This window comes from Trachymyrmex septentrionalis, unplaced genomic scaffold (assembly GCF_001594115.1).
Source record: "Trachymyrmex septentrionalis isolate Tsep2-gDNA-1 unplaced genomic scaffold, Tsep1.0 scaffold37, whole genome shotgun sequence".
NCBI classification, from domain to species: Eukaryota; Metazoa; Arthropoda; class Insecta; order Hymenoptera; family Formicidae; genus Trachymyrmex; species Trachymyrmex septentrionalis.
Genome location: NW_017305536.1, coordinates 3,579,536 through 3,591,077, shown reverse-complemented (window position 1 = coordinate 3,591,077; position 11,542 = coordinate 3,579,536). Strand labels below are relative to the sequence as shown.

The following is an 11,542-nucleotide window of genomic DNA, read 5'->3' as shown; positions in this document are numbered from 1 at the left end:
TATAATGATTCTCTCATGAAATATTAACGAAATTTATTTAACTTCGAAAATTTTAAAAATCTTTTCTTTTTTAAAAGAAACTTTTCTTTTAAATTTTCGAAACTAAATAAATTTCATTAATATTTTATAAGTCATTATATACGATTTTTTATGTCTTTTATATATATATATATATAATAAATTCATAATGTAATGACATTGAAGATCCGCTTATAATGCACGCGACATTAAATCCGCTTAGAGAACACGTAAGAACTAATTAGTTGCGCGAATGATTAGCTGCGACAACGAACGCAAAGGCGGAGAATCGAGTGAAGCATTTGCGATTTCAGTGGAGTTCCGAAGAGTCTCAAAGAGCTTCTAGAGACGATTACAGAAAGAGAGAGAGAGAGAGAGAGAGAGAGAGAGAGAGAGAGAGAGAGAGAGAATGGCACCAAGATTGTAAATAGACGAACAGAGACGTTCCCATCTACTGTAACTTGTATTTTCACCCTTCGGCGTTCCGTAAAATCAAGCAATCCGTTAGAGACGATCCACGCTCTTGATGGCTTACAAAATAGCGAAACAATGCCGACAAACGTCGAAACTCCATTACAGCTTTTTGCAGAGGCAAGCAGGCGAGAGAGTAGATACATACGAGCAGAATTTCTCCGATATATATTATATACGAACTTTTGTACGCGATTGTGCATTCTCGTCGTGTTTCAACTTCTGGAATTAGCCCGGTCGAGAAACCTTAAAATTACCAAACGATTTTATAATGATTAAGCGTCGCTTAGGTGATAAAGAAATTTATAATGAATAATTACACAATTAAATCAGATCTACTTGTGATTTCCGTTTTATTAGATTATATTCATAAGAGCCGATTTATCGACATTTCTTATCCTGTATAATCCATGCGATTTAACCGCGACGCTATCAATCAATAAAATGGTTAGCTGCTTCGATCAAAGTTCAACAAAAGCACCAATAGGAAGGAAAAGTTCTCCGAGTTTTGTCGATTTTCGGAAATTGATTCGCGATTCGAAATGTGACGCGCCATAGTCAGAATTAGCGACGACATGGAGAGCGAGATTTACGTCCGCAGAGTTCCGGCAATAAGAAGTTATTCCGTATATCTTGTGAGATTTATCGTGACGACTCTTTCTCGCGGGATATGAAGTTTCGGCGGAAGTTTCATCCGTACCTGAATTCGAAAATTATGCCTGTATATCATAAAGGTAATCGTATCTCGCCCGTTTTATTTCACACCAAATCAATTTTATTTGAATATGCACGAGTAAAATATAAATCAGCAATTACGATTAATAAATACACTCAAATTAAATAATTCAATTTTTGTTCAACAAAAATATCAAGCTTTCCTAACCTCGATATTTTGCACCAAGATAAATTTATGATTATTGAATTAGATGCAGATATTACGTTTCTTGTTATTCGAGATATTGACATTTGAATCCGATTTTAAAATCTAAATATTACCGCATCCGGACCAGAATATTTGTGTCTAATTATATAAGGAGATTCAGATAGTCACAAAAATACAAGCAGTAAAAACATTATTTATACAGAAGCGTCGATTTAATGCTGACGATATTGTAATATAATATAATGATATGAGCTACTTTCGATATAGGCTACATTATTTAAGTCAATTAACATGATAATTCCTTTTACACCTCGCGATTAATATTGAGATGTCGTTGAAGTAGAGAAGTACAGAAGTAGGACGACTGGAATTCTTCATAGAAACACGTTTGCCCGGTTGAATTTATATTTTATCGCCGGCACGCGAATCTGCCGCAAAAATTCTCTAACAACTAAATTACCCCGTCGGGAGAAATATTTCTGCGAGCTGTGGAGCCCTTCGTGCCCAGCGTTGTGAAATTTTCCGGGGACTCTCAAAAGCGAAAACAGCGTTCGTGCAGGAATCCGAACATGGTGATGCCAAACATACTGTAAAAGCGTAAAAAAAGGGGGGGAAAAACGAACTGAGCGAGGCGTTACATTAATTCGCATTTTTGGTGACGAACCCCGCGGTTTTACTCGTTCCAAGTGACACACGTGCTCTTTTTACTCTCATTTTTTGCGTACCCTTTGAAAATATTTCGCTGAAAAAAAATTGGACAGATTCGCCGCTTTGACAGGCTCCGATTACCTTAAAAATATAATAAACGACAAGCGCTTTGTGCCTGCATGATGAATTGATCAACTTGTGGGACCGGTCAAAAAATTGGCTTTTACTGTTAAAAAAAAAAAAAAAAAAAAATAGTCTTTCTGAAAAGTCTTTCGCATGATATTCGATCTACAGGATGACTGCGATGCGTAATAAATAATATTTCGAGTTGGCAATTAACAATGCATTAAACCGATAAGAGATTTAAGTGATAATCCATCCATCTCCCTTTTTCATATCTCGGGATAAGAAAGTGAGTGCATTACTGTCGATCGCCTCCGGTTTTTTGCTATTTGGCTGTTCCCTAATCATACTGATGGATAGAGTCTCTTAGAAAGCTGATAGGGATTAAACTGACTAAAGACTTGCGCCACTCGCGTCGCTCTAATTCACATTTAAAATCACTGTAATTCACGCGATAATTTATACTCTCGCGGAAATCAAGATAAAAGCATTTTATGCGAATATTTCGTATTAAACCTGGTGCACGATACCGCCATTCCCTTTGATATGAATTTCATTCAATTGTACGATGATATTTGTCGATAACGATTAATAAGCTGAAAGAATAATGTGACCAACATTCTCATGAAAGAATATTTTACGAATAATGATCAAATTACGTATACGCTTTTCCATTTACTTCCTATTTTAACATTTTAACAATGCGATTGAAATATATATCAGCGATACACGATCGAATACGTTCTATTACATAAATGCTTCCCCCCCCCCCCCAAGGAAGACAAAAAGAGAGAATTGTGAAACTAACTACCACACTGATTCATCTTTAAATCTTTCGTTAGATAGAATTTTATTCGCCTTAGTTTCGTTTAAAAGTAGAGTTAATCGCATTTCTCAGTCACTTCGATATGAAGGAAATCGAGAAAAGGGATATACATTACTATGTAGGGCTGACATTTTATCTGAATGCTGCACTCCTGGCCGCACGGACAATTAGAAAGTACGCAAGCGAGAAATCAAACCGCTTATTTCGTCTACCCGTGCCATAACCAGAGATTGTCAGAGACAGGCGGAAATCGTCATTGTAATTCGTCTGGCAATTCGTAACTAATTCCGCAAAATCGCCATAAGCACAAAGAGCTACGGCAATGTTCCGACGAGAGAGAGTTCTCTCTTCCCTGACGAAATCTCGTTTACTATGGCAGAGACGGTCACTGTACAGCGCGCTAAATAAACGCGTTGAACCCCGTGTAGTCGAAGTGAGCCGATAATTAGACCGCACTCAGACAGATGCGGTAATTATTTACTTGTTTACGTTATATTATTCTCGTTGTAGTTAGACATCGCGAATTTTCCCCAATTATTCGTACTCAAAATAAAAAAATTCAAATTCATCAAGAAATTGCAATAATATTGTTCCATTGGTAAAATCCATTAATCGAGTAATTAAAATGATGATCTCTTTTTTGTTCGTTGCAAGATGAATTAGAACTTACTCGTATATGAATTGCGAAAACCCAGCGAAATTGGACATCGATTAAACTCACAAATTTCCGGTCAGACGAAAGAGAGAGAGAGAGAGGGGGGGGAGGGAGGGCGCTATTGATATATCTATTTGCACGAAAGCGAACCTGATAGATTTATCCTATCAAACGGAAACGATATATATATTTGATAAACTAACACGGAAGATGGAGCGATATCCAATAAACCTCAAGAACGTTCGGCAATTCGGCTGTCATGGAGAACGATAAGATATATCTCGTTTCTTTTGTAAAATAGTCATGTAAAGGCAATCGTGATAAAATATTGATAAAATAAATCTTTCCAAATATACGTCACGCACAATTCTAAAAACTATACGGGCGCATTTGTTATTCGCAAATGAAAATTGGATGTTCGACCGACAAAAGAAGTCGTTTCAGGGACAAAACCGAGATGTAACTTATATGCTACATGAGGTTTAGAGTTAATAAAGTCAACGAGATAATGCTGTCGTAAGGAATAAGAACGTGCTCGTACGATTCCGAGCACGAAGTCAGTCCAACTGGCATCAGTAATTTCCTCGTTCGCTTGGTTCGCTCGACAGATGTATGCACAGTCGTCTGCAGTGAGAAGGCGGCGCAATATTGAGGTTTACAGCCTCGTCAAGTATTTACTTAGGCCGAGCTAGAGACGCGCCAAGGAGAAACAGAAACCGCGCGAGACGCGAACCGGGAGCGAATACTTTATTATAGCGCCGCGCCACCGTCAGTCCTGAAATTACAAAGGGACCGCGCACCGTTGAACAGCTTGATACACAGCACGCCGGGTACACAACGAAAACAAACCTTACGACTCTCATCTCGAGCTCCTCTTTAAAAATTTACTCCCCTAACTCTCTTAGAGAGTTAAAGTGAAAAATTTAACCAGTCTTTGAAAAAGAATGAGAATATTTTCACCCTTAAAAAAGAGCGGCAGATTTTTCACTCTTTTGGAAATGAGATTCCCTCGAAGGAACGAAATCTTACTCCAAAAAAAAAAAAAAGGGAGTGAGATTTCATTCCTTCGGAGTGAATCTTATTCCAAACGAATAAAATCTCACTCTTCAAAAGAATGAAAATTCCCTCTCTTTTTCCAAGGTAAAAATACTTTCGTCCCTTTTCAAAGAAATTTTCGATCTTTTGGAGTGAGGTTTCACTCTAAGAGATTTAGAGAGTACAAGTGTAGGAGTATTTTTCTTTCATAAAATTTTTATATATATAAATAACACTGTTCAACACTCGAAATCTCTCCTATCATAATACATATTCCAAAGATTTTTCGCGCACATTGCCATTGGCAAAGTTTGTATAGCACGTCAGGATTTGGAGTAAATTGGGATGACAATGGCCAAAAATCACTTCAATTTATTTTATTACGCTCGAAATTATTAAAAATCCTGATTTAGGTGTATAGACCTACGCGAATTTTGCGCTAATTCATCGTGTTTACCGTGAAAAATCTTCGAGGTACGTACTATGCGGCACATCAGAGAGGAAAAAAGTGACTTTTTGTCAAGCAGTGTAATTAATCAAGAAATATAATTTATCACTAATAAATTATTAATTTAAAACTTGGCATTTATTAATAAAAGCTAATCGATCATATATTATCTTCTCGCTCGCAAATATCATTTTAAAATTTAATGTTTTTGATGAAAATGATGGAAAGAGCCGCACGGCTTGTTTATGCCGGACGAAAATCTTGGTTCAAAAATAAAATTGCAAATATTCCGATTTAACTAAAATATTGGTTTAATTTCAAGGTTTAATTTAGTCAAGGTAAATTTAATCAATGATATTTGGAAAACGGAGTAACTGTGTAAAAAGATAAAATGTATACTCTTTTGCGATAGATTTCTACCGTGGGAGTGGCGATAATGTTGATCAGATGAAATTTACGCTGTTCAAATGCCATTGCATTCTGTTACCATTCGTTTACTACCGGAGACGTACCGATGATCTATGCTGTCGATTACACTGGTAATTTCAAGCACGTAGTCGCGTCCCGCTTTGTGGGTGTCCACAAAGGTTGGCAAACAAACGAGAACGCCTATTGTATATCGATTGTGTCGGTATCGATCGCGAGGACAATAGGGGGGTAATTGAGCATGCACATTATGACCACTGGATATTCAAATCCAGCAATCACTTTGGAATAAAAATGAAAGCGAGAGAGTGGAAGATTCTTTTTAATTCGATTTTCTTAGGTCCGATTACACCAATGTAACTTTGATTTTTTTAAACGAACGCTTAAAACTTTTATTTACTCTCTTTAAAGCCGATGGAGAGGGAGAGATAAAGAGACGAGATAACGTTAGTGCAATCGGGCCTTAGACTGTGTTTTTTATATCTTCTCTTATTCTCTCTCTAAATAAAATAGTTTTACGTTCTCGTATTGGTGATGAAAACAAAGGAATTCGCTTCATGAATGAAAAGAATTCACTTAATAAAAAAAGCGAGAACATATCAATAAATGAATCGGCTTTTCGGCCAGAAAAACTAAAATATTTAGAAAATCAATTGATATATTTATGGAGCCACGATGGGAATGCATTCTCGATGTCGACGTGGATTTGGGGAAGAACGGGAACGAAAAAAACAACTTTTCGCAATGGAAAAGGCAGGTGGTCGCCTCCATTAATGGAGATCGAATCTGCTCACGAGTTTTCTAATGAGAATCCCATGTGAGAACGAGCCATTGTTATTCGAGCAGAATGAAAACGAACGACGCGCCTTTTTCTTGTCAGCGCAGCCACTCGACCATTTTTTTCTTTTTTTTCCATTCAAAGCGACCACTCTTCGCTTTTTTCGCTTTACAATCAAGCTAAAACTACGCATTTTTAATAGAAACTCAATTACAAATCTATCTATTAAACAGCACTTCGTCAGCTTGATGAAAAACTTTTTAACAATTACACATTAACGTTCAACTTACAATTATTAAAATACTAAAAAATATATATTTTTTTAAATATGGTATCTATAGTTCTGAAATTACTAAATAATTATTATATATATAATTGCACGGTATTTTGCTAATAAAACTATTTATTTCTTAATAAACATGGAGGAAATTAAATGATTGAATAACTTTTCATTTTACGCAAAATCTCACAATTCTCTCATAATCCGTGATTATATATTTAAAGAAAAGCAACCGACAGTTAACTACGATAAAATTTATTGTCGCATTATTCGAATATAAACAGTGATTTAATATCAATGAACTAGTCGTGCACATCATCCACGTTTAATTATCATACATATAACGTACTAATGCAGTACTATTAGCAGACACCAGGGCTTTGATCATTATCCAGAATTACCCGGAAACGCGACCTGTATTCGCACAGTGAAATCATTCCATTCGCGAGAATGAAAAAAAAAGAAATGGCCGGCTAATGGTGCACATATTGCGTAACATCAACTATCTATACACGACAAAACAAATATCTGCGTCGGACTGTGCCACGAGGAAAGCGTCCGGAATTCCATTAATAAAAATTTCACTTGTCATAGGAGGATGTACGGGAGAAATATCGCTGGCTCTTTTTAACATTCAAATATAGGTTATATGCACAAAAAGCCAGAAAGACATATATAGTTTTCGAAAATTGGTATTTTTCTGAAAGAAAAAAAAAAAAACATTCCGTAGTATTCCATAGCACGTTCGATAGCAGCACGCGTTTCCATTAATAAAATTCCATTAATTCTATTAATTCTCCAAACGTATTTCCATATTTTCCTATTTCATATAGCTTTTACAATTCCGCACGATGCTTTGACAGGTCGATGTGCAGATCGGCGTCGCGCGCTGCATCGCGAGTGCGTTCGCTTCGCGAAGTCGGCAAACCGCGGAATTTACGGTAGCTTCAATTCACGGCAAACAGCATGTAATCCTTGCGCTGTTTGCGCTCGAAGCCCCGAGGGCAAATAAGGGAAGGCAGGGGAGGATTACGAGCAGGTACGAACGAGAAGTCGGTGTGAGGGGGGGGGGAGAGAGAGAGAGAGAGAGAGAGAGAGAGAGGGAAGATAGCGTGATCCCCAGCTTTACGCATGCAACGTGAGATTCTCCCGCAACATCGTTGTCGTTGTCGTCGTCATCCTCGCTACGCTTCCGTAATCGCGCCCGTCGTCTCGCAACACGTAAATTTTGCCCTTTTAATGCTGTTCGCAATTAGTCACGTACCTACGCATACTCTTACATGGTATGCAAACGTAGCGGCAGACTCGGGACGGGGCTTAATGAAATGCGTCGTATAAAAAAGTAACGTTACCGCGAGAGCCATGTACTAAGCAAAAGGAGTTCAGCCATTTAAAAGTGCAAGAAAATAATGGTCTTCTTACCGAGTTATCAAATTTCTAACTTCAAAGTTATATTACGTTTAACACGTAAAACATTCGTAAGTGAAATAATATAATACGTAATACAGAAAATGTCTGGGATTGTAAAAAAAAGTTATATAGCTTAAAAATAACAATTTTTGATTATCATAAAGAGTCGCGTTTTAATTAAAGTTTTAATTAAAGTTAAAATATTTAATTAAAGTAAAAAATATTAATCACAATTAAAATTAAAATCTTTATTGAAGGATTATCTTATATACATATATATATATATATATATATACACATATATGTATATATATATATATATATATGAATATATATATGTAAATTAGAATTTTTCATTTTCATGTGAAAGACGTTTTCATATTAGATAAAAGTAATATCAAAAATATCCGAGGAAGATCTCAAAAGTTGCTTTAAACGTCGATTCGAAACTGCCTCGTCTATCATCTTTCCTTTTTCATTTCCTTTCTTGTCTTACGATGGCCCTGAGATGAATTCTGATTTGATCTCCTATAAATATGCTACACGATATGTTGCACGTGAGTTTAATGCTTTCGAGTTAACTGTTATATATCGGTAAAAGAAGCATCAGTCCTGATAATTTTTCAAGAAAGACCGATTCATGATATAAAACTATATAAACAAAATTGTGTAAAAAAAAATTATGATCTCATCCATCGTGGGATATCATTTCTCTACTTTACGTGATATATATATATATATATATATATATATATATATAAAAGAATAAGTTCTTTATCGCGTTATATCATCAGAAAAATTCTTTGACAACATAAATTTGAAAAAGAATGAGAAGTTAATGAGCGTAATATATCATGGGCTAAAAACTCGGTCGTTTCAGAAGTATAATCGGAAAGGCGATGAAAGTAGCTCTTGCAAAGTGTTTCGAGAAATTATTTTAAGTAGCAGCCTGGTTGCGCGACTCGCAATGGATTCATGCATATTCAGACGCGTGAGATGGTGGATTACGCGGCAAGCGTAAAGTATTACACTTATGATTATTCAATAGAAACTGCGAAATCCAGTTTATTGCTCGAGTTAAGGGGCCCCCCTCCCCCGTCCATCCCCCTCTCCCCTTGTCGAGACGCATAGAACTTTTAAGTCAATGCTTATCAAACTCTCCGCAACAAGACGAAGGAAGTCTTGTAATATATAATGAGCCTTTCGTTATCCCAAAATAGTTAAACTTGGCTGGGGTAGGAGAGCTTTGTACAGGACGGGCGTCCCGTTTTGCAATACCGCTCGCAGCGCTTTGCGAACTGTGCGAACATCCTTAGCGCAATTAATTCCCTTCCTGTTACAAAACAGATGACGTGGGTACGCCACGCGTACGGAGAAAGAGCAGGTTTATCTTAACGTTGTCGTAAATCCCTTGATCGATCACTCGAGGCGGACTCGACAAGATGACGGTTTATACGTAAGCGAGAGAAAGCCGCGTAACGAATACGTAGAAAAGATGCAATTTACGACAGGTTCTTCTCCACAATCTCTATTTTCTGAAAAGGATCCTATTTCGCGCCGATCGTCCTCTCCTTCCGAAGGAGGAAGCAGGACTTCCGGGAATTTGGACAAATCGGCCGTTATTTCTATCATCCGCTCGAAAACGATCTTCAAAGCTCGCCCGTTGAACAGACGCTCTCTATTCAACGACAGAGTATTCCCGCTTTATTCTACTTCTTCCGACTAAATTATGTGATCCTTATTCTACGGACCAATAATATTGCGATAAAATTACGATAAAACGTTGCATGCAAAAATAAATCGTGAAATATATTAATTATAATTAATAATTTAAACCATCACAAAAGTGTTTTGTCTCTTCAGAAATCGGGCATATAATTTTCTATAAGATAGAATTGCTTGCTATTGTTTGGGTATTGTAAACTATTGCCACGTAATATGTTTAACGTAATCATTTGACAACTAAAAGTATGTGAGAAAAATCAAGAGTAGTCGAAATGAAAATATAATTTAGCCATGTTCATCAGAAGGAGTAAGTTACGGTATATAAGCTCTCCTATCATCTCTCCTTAGAATTTCGAAACAGCTTAAGAAGATCGATGCAGTCCCTACGGAAATCACGATTGCTAATTACGAGCGAGATTATGACTCGCGAATAAAGAAGCGATAGGAACATAAATTACTTTCGTGTCTCCATAATCCTATAATATCGGTAAAAATTAAAAAAAAAAAGAGCAGAAAACTGAAAGACAGAAGAAAAGATTCTGCTTCTCGCGAAAGAAATGCACCAATACGAACGCAACCATTATCCCTGGCAAATCCAATAATCTTTTTTACGTTCGACTCAAGATATCTCCTTTATATATATATATATATATATGTGTGTGTATATATATATACATAGCAATGTAAAAGACACCGGGCGCACTTGAGCCCTCCGCGAAATTTCTGGCATAGACGCACTGCAGAGTACTTGACTCGATTATGAAAATGTACTTTCCCTCTGCTCTCTGCGCTTCCACGCCAACACCGACATCGTCGACGAGGACGGCGATGACGGTGTCCTTTTCCTGTTGTTTCAATGTCTCTTTGATCGCGATATAAATGTCGAGGAGTCCGCAATATAGGGAATCTCTCTCAGACACTGCTCAGACGTCTCTCCCAAATTGAATTACGCTGGCTTATCTTACATTCAGTCGATTGGCTGCTCATTAACTTGTCGCACCGCGTACTATTTCAGCAAGCGTGTAAGACGACTCGTTATTGACACACGAAACGTCGATGTCATAGACCTTTATTTAGATTCGATGGAGAACTCATGATAGAGAAACGCAGATTTGTTTCCATAGCTATGCTTATACATATACCAATAATGGCAAAGTTTAAAAGTGTTTCCCACGTCCCTGGTAAATAATATAACATCGAACTGTGTTTCAAGTTCAACGCACTCAGTTACATTTAATGGGCTATCGAACATCCCCCCCCCTCCGCCCGTTACAAATCACGTGCAATTACGCGTTACATTTTGATCCAGACCGACGCTGCATGTTTAATTACTTCATGTTTATATGTGTAATCATTATTTTCAGTCGGAATTCGCGAAGAAAACATTACACGAGCCGCAGAATGAACGCATCATGTAAAACGAATTAATTTATGTGCGTGTTAATTATAATAATAATATATAACAGAAGTGCGTGTAGGACAAATACGAAAAGGAAAATATATCGTTTTGAAATATGTTGTTGAGAAAAGAATATGTTTAGTTTTTTATCATGTTCACAAAATCATTACGAAATTTTACGGCGGATTTTGTCGGAAATTCTCCGACATGCGTACGACATGCTCCCACGTAAAAATCTCCTCGGCGCGCTTGGCAGCGCATCCTTGATTAAGGAAAGCGACGTAATCGGGATAAGGATATTAAGTGGAACGAATTAACAATGCGGCAGCCGTCGGTTTGCGTGTATATACCCGTAAGCTCGAAAACTTCGTGCATTCCGGTTCCACGCGAAAAGTTTGCGCGTGGAAAGCTCGCGGC

The 11,542-nt window shown here is 37.1% G+C and overlaps 1 protein-coding gene across 1 annotated transcript in view; it reads right to left on the bottom strand.

Moving 5' to 3' along the window:
* Positions 1-11,542, bottom strand: part of LOC108750483 (von Hippel-Lindau disease tumor suppressor) — a 54,410-nt gene that overhangs the window by 1,882 nt on the left and 40,986 nt on the right. The window lies entirely within an intron of this gene.